We start from the raw sequence: 13,690 nt of genomic DNA on the forward strand, positions 1-13,690 counted from the left end.
AGCTATGATTTTCTTTCTCCAATTGCGCAATCCTGTCTTTATCCCTATTACCAGACACATGCTCCTGGCTCTGCTCACGCGTTCGGCCGGTGTTGATGCTGCCCTTGACCTTGTCAGCCCAGGTGGCCCGGCCTCCAGCTGCACCGCCGCCTCCACCAATAGACACAGAGCGGCTCCTGGGGGCTGGAGTCCCAGACGATGACTGCCGCCTCGACTTTGACCGGCTCCGAGAGCGCGAGCATCCCCTAGAGCGTTGGGGGACGCTCGCCAGCTGCGCCGCTTCGGCTGCTTCTTGTTCCGCTGCTAGCTCCGCCCTGGCTCTCTCCTGTCGTCGAACACGCACGACGTAGGGAACCTGGTACCGTTGTCTGCATTGTTTATCCGCCGTCAGGTGTCGGCCGCCACAAAGTTTGCAACAAGGCTCACAGTTATGGTCCTCTTCAGGGTTCCGAGCCCCACATCCTCGGCATTCAAGACAATCGGGCGCCGGACAGACATCCGCCCGATGTCCAAGCTTGCCACACACATAACATATGTCCACTTGCTTTCGATACAAGTAACACCGGACCAAGGTTGGCCCATACCTAACAAAATTGGGCACTCTTAAGCCGTCGAAGACAATGATGACTGAGCCTGTATTCTTGATTCTTTTGACCGCCATAGCCAGTGGATTGCGATCATTCACGATGTTCCGCTCAAGGGTCACAGGGCCATCCATAATGTCCACATTGCGAATGACCCCTTTACACGTCGTGTGTGGGGCCGTCTCGTACGCACTGACTTCAAAATCCTTGTCCGCCACTCTGATTGACCTGATTCTCACATATCGTTCAGCGTTGTTCCTTTCTGGCGTACTAGCCACCAAGATGTTTTGCATAAAGTTGGGGCAGATAACATCTTCTGTAGTCTGCTCAGTAGTGAGGCCTGCCGCCTCGACGATAGCCCTGCCCACCGTTGTGGGGCTAACTTTCTCCAAATTCAATCCACCCCGTGGGCGAATGACTATCTTGATGTGCTCTTCTGGCATCGGCGGCATTCGCGACGCCTTCACAATGCGTTGCTTGATTACCAAGCCTTCGCGCCGTTCACCCGCGCCCCTTCGTTCAGCCATCTCGCCTTGTGAACCGTCATCGCCTAATCCAGGCTTCGTCAGAGCTCTTGATTTTCGGCTGGGCACCGTCCGCCATCCCAGGTCTTCAGTAAATTCCTCTGTCGGGAGCACCTGCCCTTCGACTTGCATTGCTGCCATGCCGGACGCGCGCGTCCCTCCACGTATAGGGCTACCAGACGCTGGGCCAGCTCCCGGCCAACGCGGCGCGAGCACAAAAGTCCAAATAAATTCCAAAAAAGGGTGGCCCACCTCAAAGTCAAGTATCCGCCGAATCCTCTCGTCTTCACGGATCCGATGATGTCAAATTTGCACCACACAGTGACCAAAAAAGCCGCGGAAACATTCGCAAAAACGGAGCCGATGTGAACGCGTCCGCTCACCTCGGCGGCCGCAGCGTCTCACTCAAATACGTTACCCCCTCGTATTCTTGAGAACCAAGCGCTCAGCCGATCCACGGAAACATTTATAAACAAAGAACTTGCCGAAACAACCACTACCCCTTACATAATTCATGATGGCGGTCTCTTGCTCACCGGAAGAGGGCCATTGACACCCTCTGGATATGTACCTTTTGCCACTCTTCATGCATAGGCAACATGGAGCACCTCATTTCACACGGTCCTGCACTACATACTCATCGAAGGAACAGCTCCATTTTTCTACATCCCGATTTGGAAGCGGTACGAAAGGACGTACTCGAGCACCTTGATGAACATGTGACATTAGCCCACTTCGGAGTTACTAGCGGCTTGGCGCGCGTCATTTAGTGTGTGCTTACCACCCCTCATTCAATCTCTTCATGAGTGACCTTCAACCCTCTCTTTTCCTAATGAAATAATTTATCTATCATCATCATTCATGGTGCTTTGTCATTTAAACGGGCATCTCCATAGAGTAAGTTACACGTCTTCAGTTTGTTAAAGGCTAGATGCAACAAAATTTAATTTCTTTTTCGCCAAATCCATTATAAATGGTTTGTACATACTAGCGAATCAACCTTGGTAAATGTACAGGCTTGGTAATTGTCTCTTGGTGATCCCGTAAATGATCACCAATAACTTGTGCGCATTTCAATGCCTTTGTTCTGTCTCCTTAACGTGAACTAGAATATCGGCTGCCCTGTTCAGGACGTTTATGTCATGAACTAAGCGACGTAATGAGGCATAAGCGTTAATTACGTCATTTACTTTCAGCAAATTATTTAAGTCTCGTTGATAACCACTTCGAAGTATTTGGTTAGATGAATGTTTGTCAAAGCCTCTAGAATTTTATTTACGCGAGATATTTGAATATACGATCGTGCAGACGCATCCATGATTTATAAACAACATACCGCGAAATGTTGGCTTTTAGCTCGGACGTTGTTCATGACTCCTTTGGGCAACGGTATGAAAGCGTTGCGAGAAACAATTTTCATTTTAGTCTTTTTTTTTTAATTTTAAAGAGGTCCGGTATTACTGCAGTGACTGAAATGTCCCTATTCTATTGGAGTTCGGGCCGGTGTAACACACTCTGATGTCACTCGAACGAAATGTTATTCACGAGGCACGCGAGAGACCAGAAACGCTGCGCACAACGTTCTTTGAAATTTGTGATTAGACTTGCATACCTTGCAGAATGCGCGGATTTCCGCTCATATATTTAGCAGACCTGTCGAAGGAGTCACTGGTGCTACCTAGTGTCGCGGGAAGAATACTCCTATTGCAACCAGATCGATACAATCGCTGAAGCTAAGAGGGCAGCGCCATCTGTGAGACCACTGTTGAGTTCAAGGTACAAAAAGCACCGAAAAGCCCACAGGTCGCACTATGACTTCTACCCGACTAGGAAGACTACACGCAGACGACGTAGACGAGGATATTATCAGTGGAAGATGCTGTATCGTGGTTACGCTGCGGAGAAATTGTGCGTAATGTGCAGTGATCCCCGACGGCAGCTTTTCCGGGAGACCTCAAGGTGTTCGAGAGGTACTAAAACGATGAACCGAGATGAAAATGCTGAATTAGCAGGATGACGATTACTTGTATTTCAGCTGACAAGCACGGAAACTGAATTCGCAAAGTATTTTTTGTTCGCGAAATCTTTTTGAAATCGCTAGGCCGCCTTCGTTGTCTTTATGTTCACTGCCACTAAAGGCTTTTCATTTAGGTTCTTTTTCATAACGAGGACCTCACTAAAGCCACTAAAGGCTGGCACTTGTTCACACAAACTACAGTAACTGCTTCGTGAATACGGGATTTATGAGATCCTAACGGCCTTAATATCATCGAAGGTGTCTGGTCAGTGGCAAAGAGCTCGTACGGCCGAAAAGCTCGATAATTTTGAGCCCAAGGGCCGCGCTCACTAGGATTTATTTTGTATGTGCTCCTTATAATTGGCTAGCTAACACTGGCTAGTTATAAGCTAGCCAACGCTGGTTGGTTATTATTGGCTAGCTATAAGCCGGAATTTTTTTCTTGCGCTGCAGTTATAGCGTATAATTTTTTAGTCAATACGAGGTCAAATTTTTAGAAACTTCTAGTTAGGATTTGATGCGGCAAAAAGTGGATTTTCTTGTTTTAGAGGCTTAAATTGGCAACTTAGTTTATTTAAAATAAGGTAAACCGAGTAGTTGTGACCATTTTCTGGCGGCGGTTACTCTTTTTTTGTCTTGGCTTGATATCATATAAGCAATTTACAAGCATAAATCGATTTTAAAAGAATAAAGGAGGATGGTGGAGAGGGCTGCAAGAGTGCAACATAAAATTTCACTGGGATTGGGCTAGCCACCGTTGCTAAGATGTCCTGTGTCATTGTCAGCTGCATTTTTTTTCTTGCGCGTAATTATAGCGTATGATTTTTTAAAGAAATACATGATCTGATTTTAAGAAACTCATCCTACTACCGATTTAACAGAAAGTTTCTTAGATGACGAAAAATTCGTTGTGGTCCGGAATTTGTCGACTAAGAAGTTTCGTTCCTGAGAAATCCGCATAGATTTCTAAGTAGCTTCAGGCTACATACGGGTAAATGACAATGGTTTCCTTGTCATGACCGTTGCTCCATCTGGCGGGCTTTCGTATAACTGGCTTATTAAGGTGACTGGGCACCCTCCCTGCTTTTCCCTCTTTTATCTCTCTCTCCCTTGACTGGGCACCAATGTGGGAAATAAGAACGTTATCGCCTGGAACGAAAAGCACGTTCACGCTTCGGAACTTTCTAGAATGTTGTCACTGTTTCTGTAGAGAATGCATCTGCTAAACCCGATAGCGTGCAGTACGTGAACACCTCCGTACGATGGAAAATCGGATAGAGTAAGCGAAGGTCCAAAGAAGTATGCACATAAATTATGAAGGTTGAAACAGAGCACACGAATGTCGGTAACAAGTAGGTGGGTAGCGTTTAAATTAGCAGAAGTGATTTGAATAAAACGGAAAACGCCATCAGGGATGCCAGAAAACTGGATAGAGTCGACAAAAATTACATGGAATTTGGAGATTGCTTCGGCTCTGAACTTCCGCTTGGCGGCACCAGCAAGTTTTTGCAACGGATACTGCCGTCTTAACAGGTTAGGTATGCGGAAGCCCGCCAGGTGGAGCAACGCTCATGAAAAGCAAACCATTGCCATTTATTCGTCTGTAGCGTGAAGCTACCAGGAAACCCACGCGGATTTCTCAGTAATGAAAGTTCTTAGCTGAGTACGATTTCCAGGTCGCAATGAATTTTCCACCATCTGATAAACATTGTGAAACACCGATATTAGGGTCCTTGTTGTTTGCGCTACAATCGAACGGATGGCACATCTTTGTTTTTTTTTCCTTTTTCTGATACACTAATCTTCAAGAACAAATTAGCAGTGCAGCAACACTTGCGTCACTCGGCGCTAACTGTCCACATTCGTTGCTATTTAAGAGATTCTTTCCACCAAAAAATGTAGGTATGTCGATTGGAGTATTCAATCAATAGATCACCCTCTTTGCTGATTAGGTTTTTCTCGGCTGTTTTTTTGCGTTGTGCTGCTGAAAACTAGATCATCGGTTCAGTTCCCGACAGTGGTGGTCGCATTACGATAGGGTGGAATGTGTAAAGGTTTGCGTATTGAAGTGAACTTCAGGGAAACCCAGATGGATTCAGTTATTCCGAAGCCCATGACTACCTTGTATCTCGCAGCACGTGTGTTCGTTTAATTGTTAAAACACATGTCCTGACTTGAGTGTTGCTTTAAAAGAAGTGCTTTTTCTGTAATAAAAACACGAAATACTTACGTTATACTTACGGCCATGGCAAGTCGAGTAGCCCCCATATGATCGTAGACATCGCAGTCGCTTTCAACATGGTTAAACATGGATAATCATATCGTGGTTTTGGGACATAAAGCCCCAACAGTTATCACTTTCCTTACGTGTCAATGTGTGTGATCGCGGATACTATGTTGGTTGAGACTCTGTATCACCTGTGGCACATACCTGCGTAACATTAACCCTGGTTCAAGGCCATGCTGCGAACCCTCACAATATTGCTGCTGACCAACAGGCACACTGCCCTCCTAATACAGACCTCCCATCTATTCCCCTTCCACCTCAACCCCTAAATACACTCCGTGCCCGTAAAAATGTTCTCCGGCAGGATACACGCGCTCTTATCCCACCGTGTGTCTGCTCTCTCCCCCTTCACCTTACTAGGGCGGAGGAAGTTGTGCTTAGGAGGCTTCGGGCAGGGGTGGCCCTTACACCGGCTGTTATTTCAACATGGAACTGGTCGCATTTACCAGTTGGTTCTACATGCCCGTACTGTTCTGTTCCGGTGATACAAGCAGATGCATACCACCTTATATGGACATGCCAAGGATTACAGTCGGAACGCTCCCGTCATCTCCTGCAAGCTGGTCTTCGCTACAGTGACACAAACAGTTATGACCGATGGATACATGACAACACATTCCACAAGACACTTCTTCACTTCATACACAACACCGGCCTAACGGCGCACATTTAACACAAATATACAAAACAAATATTATGCCTTAAGGGCAAGTCTATGTCGCAAAAAAAAAAAAGTGTATGTGCCACAGGTGACTGAGAGAAAGGGTTTCATGACGTACGCAACAGGTATTTTGCGTTATTCATCCCCTGCTATGCCAATTTTGGTATATTACAAGTTGTGGAGACGACCAGGAGAGCGCCCAGACGTAGGCGGCTAGATAGATAGATAGATAGATAGATAGATAGATAGATAGATAGATAGATAGATAGATAGATAGATAGATAGATAGATAGATAGATAGATAGATAGATAGATAGATAGATAGATATATAGATAGATAGATAGATAGATAGATAGATAGATAGATAGATAGATAGATAGATAGATAGATAGATAGATAGATAGATAGATAGATATATAGATAGATAGATAGATAGATAGATAGATAGATAGATAGATAGATAGATAGATAGATAGATAGATAGATAGATAGATAGATAGATAGATAGATAGATAGATAGATAGATAGATAGATAGATAGATAGATAGATAGATAGATATTAACCACACGAGGTTATTCGATTAGCTATTCTTCCAGGAGCAAATACATAAGAGCGGATGATAAAAGAAAAGGAAAAAGTCTCTTTAAAATCACTGGAGAATCACTGGAGAAGAAACTTGATTTCTTATTCTTACAACACTTGTTTAACACTGACGGCACATCATCTCTGAAACATTCCAAACAGTTGCATTTTTCGGTTTATCTTTTTGCCCCACAGTTTTAGTTTAGGGGACGTTAGCGGCTCGCGTACCCAAAAACACGACGTGTGCTTTCCTTTTGCCGGAACATAAGCAACTCGCGTGTCTAACATAAATCTTTCGAACAATCGTCATCTATCTTGTGTTCTTTTCCTTGCTATAACGCCGGACACCCGGAACTTTCAGGTAGTGAGCGGCGTGCGCGCAATCAGCGTGACGTAGCATGCTTGATAGAAAAGTGGCGAGCAAGCGCCGAGATTCCAAGAAAGTAAACGAAGCAAGCCAGATGAAGATTATTTTTGTGGAACAAAAGGAGATGCTAGAGCGTGCAACTGATTTTAGGGAAAAGTATCGAAAACAAAAGGCTGCATAGTAGAGGCACTTTTATTGTGTCATCGCTGCCCTTGGTCTGTTCAGGCTGCTGGATTAGCGGGCCGTTTCCTTGTATTGCTGCGACACTTCCTTTGCCTTCTGTTCCTGGAATAGAATTGAGCAGGAGGGGGGGGGGGTAGAAGGTAAAGGGTTCGTAGACGAGCAACTAGTGGGGATTGAACACGAGGGGCGGACGCATCGTACGCGTCCAAATTTCAGTTTGCTTTCACGACCTTTTGTGTAAGAGCTTTTTTAAGAACACTAGAGGGAAAAACAATCTCACTGGTGTGGTATTAGAAACACGATGCGTTTATATTTAGATCAGCACTTCATCTTATAGCTTTTATATGTACAGCAGCATCCGGTTGATCATCGCCCTGAATGCCGCAGTGACTTGGTATCTACTGGAATATTATGTTGTGCACTTTCCCAATGAACTCATTCTCTCTCTCTCTCTCTTTATATGTGCAGAGAGTAGTGGTAACGTAGTTCACATAAAGAACGTAGACGAAAAATATCTGTGCTAGTTTCTTAGAACTGCTTTGCAAAAACGCTTGTGTGTACATCTCAATCATTACACAAATTCACCGTGCCGTTTTCAAGCATGCTGTAGGCTTGTCCCATAGTAAGAAAAGAATGGACTTAATAAGGGAGAAGCTTGATAATAATATTCTCAGAATGTAAAGCGATTTGATATTAGAGAACAAGAGGAATTAAACACATGTTCGATAGATCTCTTTTACGTGCTTTCATTTGGTGATATACTGCCATAGTGGCTTTCGCTCCACTATTATTTGCATCGCTTTCACAGTGGACAGCGTCTGTGAACGTAACGCAAATAGTGTGCGCTCGGCTCCCCTCGATGGCAAGTAGTTTTTTTGTCCGTTTTCCTTTCACGTGATAAGACATTTTCTACGCCTCAATTTAAACCTGCACGGAAGTTCTCCCGTGCCTTTGCTGACTTCGTTATGTAAATACTATTTTTAGTGCTGGCATTCCAGCTTAAGCTGTTAGAAAAGCGTGAAATAGCTTGCAGAAGACAAGTCATCAAGGACAGAATATCTGCTGTTGCTTCTACATCACTATTCCATAAACAACGACGATCATTGAAGGGTCATTCCACGCCAAACGTCCCAGACATTGCACTCGACCCTCTCCAATTGGATTGTAAAAAATTGTGGACGTTCATATCAGTGCACTATTTGCCCTCGGAAAGTATTTTTTGGAAAAAAAAATTTTCTTGTCTGTTACAGTGATTTGAATTTTGCCGTAGTGGGTGAAACATAGGTTGCGAAAAAATACTCTAAAAAATACAATACTTCACGGAACGCCTTAAATATCTGCTGTTTACTTGAAAAGGTATGGCACTATCTTATTATCACCCATTTACGATCACTACTTTGTCTCACGATGTGCTTTATTGTGAAGCAATGCTGCAATTTTGCGCCCATTTTGATTATTTTTTAAAAATTCTACAAATATTACAGACAAAATAGGACTATATAACATGGCTGGATAGTTGGCAGTAAGCGTGTCAAAAAAGTATTGAAGTCGATGACCGAGTAGTTTCGAAGTGGAAGGGGCGCAAACATTGAAAAATGTGTGAAATGCTCCACGTTCAGGCACATGTAGAGTGGTGATGCAGTCAAAGTAAAAATGCACGCTTGGTCTCGTTGGGAAGAGTAAACAAAGGAGATTTATTTGTGAAAGTTTCATCGGAGTGTTTTTTTGTTTTTGGCGAGAAACAAAAATTTATGTTGAGCGTTCGCGGCGTCGCGGGCCCGTAAGTCCACTTCACTGCGCCACCACTGTTCCTTGGGCAACGGAAGTATGCAGCGCCCACGCGGGTGGCACGATCGTGTGCTTCTGTGAGTTTTCACGTTGCTGAAAACTTGCAAATAGTGTATATGGCTGGCAGAATGTTTCGGAAGGGCACTAAAGGCTGCCGGTTAGTAGTCGGAGCAGAGCACGATTTCATTGCCACGTCACTGCATGCGCACGTACGACAGGCGCAGAGCTTGGGTTGTGTTTTCGATCTATGCGAATGTTGCAGTTCTTACTTCCGTTGCTGACGTATGGTCTTCGCCATTTGAAATGCCTGTGTTGCTGAGTAGGTGGTGAGCCCGGCACTAAGAGTGGTCAGTGATGATGGTACGAAAAGGTGAAACGTGCGCGTACCTTTGAGGGAGATTGTAGACTCAAACCTTGCTGAGAGCTCAACTTTCTGCCACGCTGCATGCGATGCTTTGATCTTAGTAATCGCCTTGCGATTAGTAAGCGAAGGCGATAGACATTTAAAAGGACGAAGCCGCCTTAAAGGCGGCTTCGTCCTTTTGTATATTTATCGCTTTCGGTTTCCGTTGTACAGGCTCTCCGTCTAAAATATGACACGATAGCAGTATACTCACCTTTCGCAATGTTTATCTTACGCGCTGCCAAGGGATGCGGCCGAAAGACGAACCTTCGAGTGCCGCGTGCTCGCTCGGCGACGCAATCACCGGAGCAAAGTTCACCTCTGCCGAAGATCCGAGCGTAAGAATACGTTGCACCATTAGGCTCCGAGGCACGAATGGCGCGAGTCACGTTCAAGCGAGCTGCCCATAAAAAAGAAATATAAGTGTATTCCCGGTGCCTGTTAGCCACTTTTATTATATAACATATTTTAAACGAACCATCACTCGTTTTCCCTGACACTTCGTCAGCGGGACTGCGGAAAGCCGAAGAATGCGTGTCGAAACGTGAAAACTCACACAGCACACGATCGTGCCACCCGTGTGGGCGCTGCATACTTCCGTTGCCCCAAGGAACAGTGGCGTCGCAGTGAAGCGGACTTACGGGCCCGCGCCCAGGCACGCCGCGATCGCTCAACATAAATTTTTGTTTCTCGCCAAAAACAAAAAAACACTCCGATGAAACTTTCACAAATAAATCTCCTTTGTTTACTCTTCCCAACGAGACCAAGCGTGCATTTTTACTTAGAGTGCATCACCACTGTACATGTGCCTGAACGTGGAGCATTTCACACACTTTTCAATGTTCGCGCCCCTTCCACTTCGAAACTACTCGGTCATCGACTTCAATACTATTTTGACACGCTTACTGCCAACTATCCAGCCATGTGATATAGTCCTATTTTGTCTGTAATATTCGTTGAATTTTTAAAAAATAATCAAAATGAGCGCAGAATTGCAGCATTGCTTCACCACAAAGCACATCGTGAGACAAAGTAGTGGTCGTCAATGGGTGATAATAAGATAGTGCCATTCCTTTTCAAGTAAACAGCAGATATTTAAGGCGTTCCGTAAAGTATTGTATTTTTATAGTATTTTTTTCGCAACCTATGTTTCACCCATTACGGCAAAATTCAAATCACTGTAACAGACAAGAAAAATTTTTTTTTTCGAAAAAATACTTTCCGAGGGTAAATAGTGCACTGATATGAACGTCCACAATTTTTTACAATACAATTGGAGAGGGTCGAGCGCAATGTCTGGGACGTTTGGCGTGGAATGACCCTGAAAATAAGTTTAGTAGCCTATTGGTACACGTTAATGACAGAACTTAGCTGGAAATTATATGAAATGCCGCTTGAACCACGTCTAATTGCTCCCCCTTAGCTAATAAAAGCGCATAATTCCACTAGAATTTCACTCTTCACTTTACACCAGCAGGTGTCTCGCTCAAAAATCGAGGAGCAGGCTATTTTCGCCCAAGGGAAATGCGAACTGCAATATAGTCGCCTCGCTGTCATTACTTACCTCGGTTGAATGGACTTAGCGACCGGTACTACGCTCGAAACACCAGAAGCACGTCTTGTCGAGCCCCTCCACTCTCGTTGATTGGATGTCGGGACTTCCCATCTCTGGCACACATTCTAGAATGCACATCTATGCAGTGACAACATCGCGGCTCTCACAGAAATGCCTACCAAACACGTCGTGTCGAAGTAGGATGACAGCAACTGCTTGCCAACACTGTTAACATAGGAGAGTAACAACAACAACAAGAAGAAAAACGAATCGCCACTGGTAGCGTAGACACACACATAGCGGTCTTCCCAGCACAGTAGTTTTGAAGCACGACCCACTGAACGCGCACACCTGTCGTGTCTTCCGCCGCCGGCGATGCTGATTTTGGGATCCGCGATTGTCGCCAAGCCTGAGCAACAACGATGCTACACATTAAGCCAAACGCCGCTCGATTCTCTCCTGTCCAAGTGTGCGCTTGTCATTGTGACGTCACGGCCTTCGTACGCGTTAGCGCAGAAGGAAAAAGACGAACACTGCTTCCAGGGCCGTCCAGAAGAGCGTTCCGCAGCCAGGTGCCGTTCTGCCTGCGTAGTGGAACAAGTGCATTGTTAGAAAGGAAAAGTCGTAATCTGTTCGAATAGCAATACAAAAGAAACGAAGAATGACAAGAGAGACGCACTAGTGTGCGACGACATTAACAACCAGAAACAAAAGAAATGGTAATATTGGCTTTCATTGAAATAACTTGCCCTTGGCGAGGTCCAATAGCTGAGGCTCATTTCTAAAGCCACGTTGAGAAGCTATCATTGGGTTGGTATATCTCATAAACTTGTTTCCGGATACTACAAATTAATTGATGCTGGTCGTTGGGAGAAACAGTGTGTTCTGCCTTTACCGAGCAGGCTTTTTTCCTAACCAAATCTACTATAAACTATGCTGACTTTATACATACAGCAAAGAGGTAAGATTACATTTCACTGGGAGATGAGGTAGAGAGGTTGTAAGCATGCTGCTTTCTGCTGCGATAGTTAAGAGGAAGTTGATATTGTATATTTTTCTGTCATGTTTGGACGCATTTTAGGGTTTTTTCTTCTCACGGAATATAGTGTAAGACGAGTGTCTTGTAAACATTGTACAGAAATAGCTCGGCATAGAGTGGAATGTTCAGACAACAATCATTATGGCTAATCTTGAGCGACAATCTTTTCTACCCAAGCATCGACGTCATTGGTTCAATAACTTTGTCTTCGCCGCATATTTAGTGTTACTGTTACAGAGCACGCTTTACAGGGTAAAGGTCTACATTCAAACTGAAACGTGGCAGTAACTTATTGTGCGTGCGTGCGTGCGTGCGCGCCTGCCTGCGTGCGCGTGAGGAAGACAATATTTCGTGCCATCTCTCAATGTAAGTCGCAAAAGTAAATAAATACTAGTGTTTCACGTGCCAAAATCACATATGATTATGTGGCGCGTGATGCAAGCGGACTGGGGGTTAGTTTTGATATCTGGGGTTCTTCAACGTTTCATTAATACCAAATCAACGTTTTTTTTAAAGGTGGAAGCCTTAGATGCCTCATCAAACGCGGAAACTGGCCAGCGTCCTGCGTCGGCGGCAACACGAGTGATGCAAAATATTATCAGCATGTGAAGACGTCACCATGACGTGACTGTGACGTCACACAACGTGACGTCACATGTGGATGTCATCACATGGCATCATTGCTCGGTCAAAGGTGGGCCGATTCCGGAGGGAGTGCAAAACAATGTGAGGTGCTTTCTAGAAAGCTTACAATGCCTTCGATCCCAGAGGCATTGCAAAACCACGTTAGTTGCAGAAAGGTTTCGGAGGGGGGCGTGGGAGGTACAATACATCGACGTAAAAGAAAAAGATGGCTTTCGTCTTCGATACTGAGGCGGAGGCATAAGGGACCCTGTGAAATGTTACTTGGTAAGGCCTTCTATAAAGGTGAAAGCCTTAAATGCCTCGTCGAAAGAGAAAAGTGACCGCGGTGGTGGCGTCGGCGTCAACACGAATGAAGCAAAAAGTTACGTGATCAAAGATAAGGCCATGATAACGTGTTCCGTTGGTGTCATCATGACATCACATATCGCCAAACCTTGACGGCAATATGCCGTCGCATAACATGACGCCATCATACGACATCATCGCTTAGTCAAACGTGAGCCGATCCCGGATGCAGGGGGAAAGCATGTGAGGTGCAGAAAGTTTGCAGGAGGGGGTGGGGGGGTGTTCAATACAATCGACTGTGAAGAAAAACAAGCTGGCTTTCGTCTTCGAGTTGTCTTAGGCGAAGGGATGAGGGACCACGTGCTTTTTCTGTTGAAAGCATCGATGAACTTGCATCAATAAAGGTGTCTTCGCCGCTCAAAGGGTCTTATTGTAACGGAGCACGCTTTACAGGATTAGTGGGACAGAATGGACGCTGGCTCAGCGTCCTCGTTGACTTGCCGTTATTTTATTGTTTAAATATTTTATTTTTCTTCCATTATCTAAACTCACCGATTTTTGCAGCCTGGTATCTAGTTTAAAACTTGTAGGCAGTGATGTCGAACTTGCGTCTTTGCAGAAGCATTCGTGAGATTCAGCCTTCGCATGCATGATGATATCGCATTTTCTAAGCGTTGCTCCTTAGAGGTATCCAGTAAAATAAAACAACATGGCGACGTAGTGTGCACTACAATTCAGTTAGCAAAGCTAATGTATGATCCGAAAGTT

General features: G+C 44.9%; 2 protein-coding genes across 2 annotated transcripts in view; both read right to left on the reverse strand.

Moving 5' to 3' along the window:
• The window catches only part of LOC125757730 (SKI family transcriptional corepressor 2-like), a 206,900-nt gene that overhangs the window by 165,390 nt on the left and 27,820 nt on the right, over positions 1-13,690 (reverse strand). The window lies entirely within an intron of this gene.
• Positions 7,199-13,690, reverse strand: part of LOC119387965 (uncharacterized) — a 204,468-nt gene continuing 197,976 nt past the window's right edge. The window contains exons 8-9 of the transcript XR_007415486.1: positions 10,963-11,537; positions 7,199-7,309 (exon numbers count right to left, since the gene is read on the reverse strand). The gene's annotated coding sequence lies outside the window, so the exon portion shown is untranslated. The remainder of the gene's footprint in view (positions 7,310-10,962; positions 11,538-13,690) is intronic.

Source organism: Rhipicephalus sanguineus, chromosome 3, assembly GCF_013339695.2.
Source record: "Rhipicephalus sanguineus isolate Rsan-2018 chromosome 3, BIME_Rsan_1.4, whole genome shotgun sequence".
In the NCBI taxonomy this organism is placed as follows: domain Eukaryota; kingdom Metazoa; phylum Arthropoda; class Arachnida; order Ixodida; family Ixodidae; genus Rhipicephalus; species Rhipicephalus sanguineus.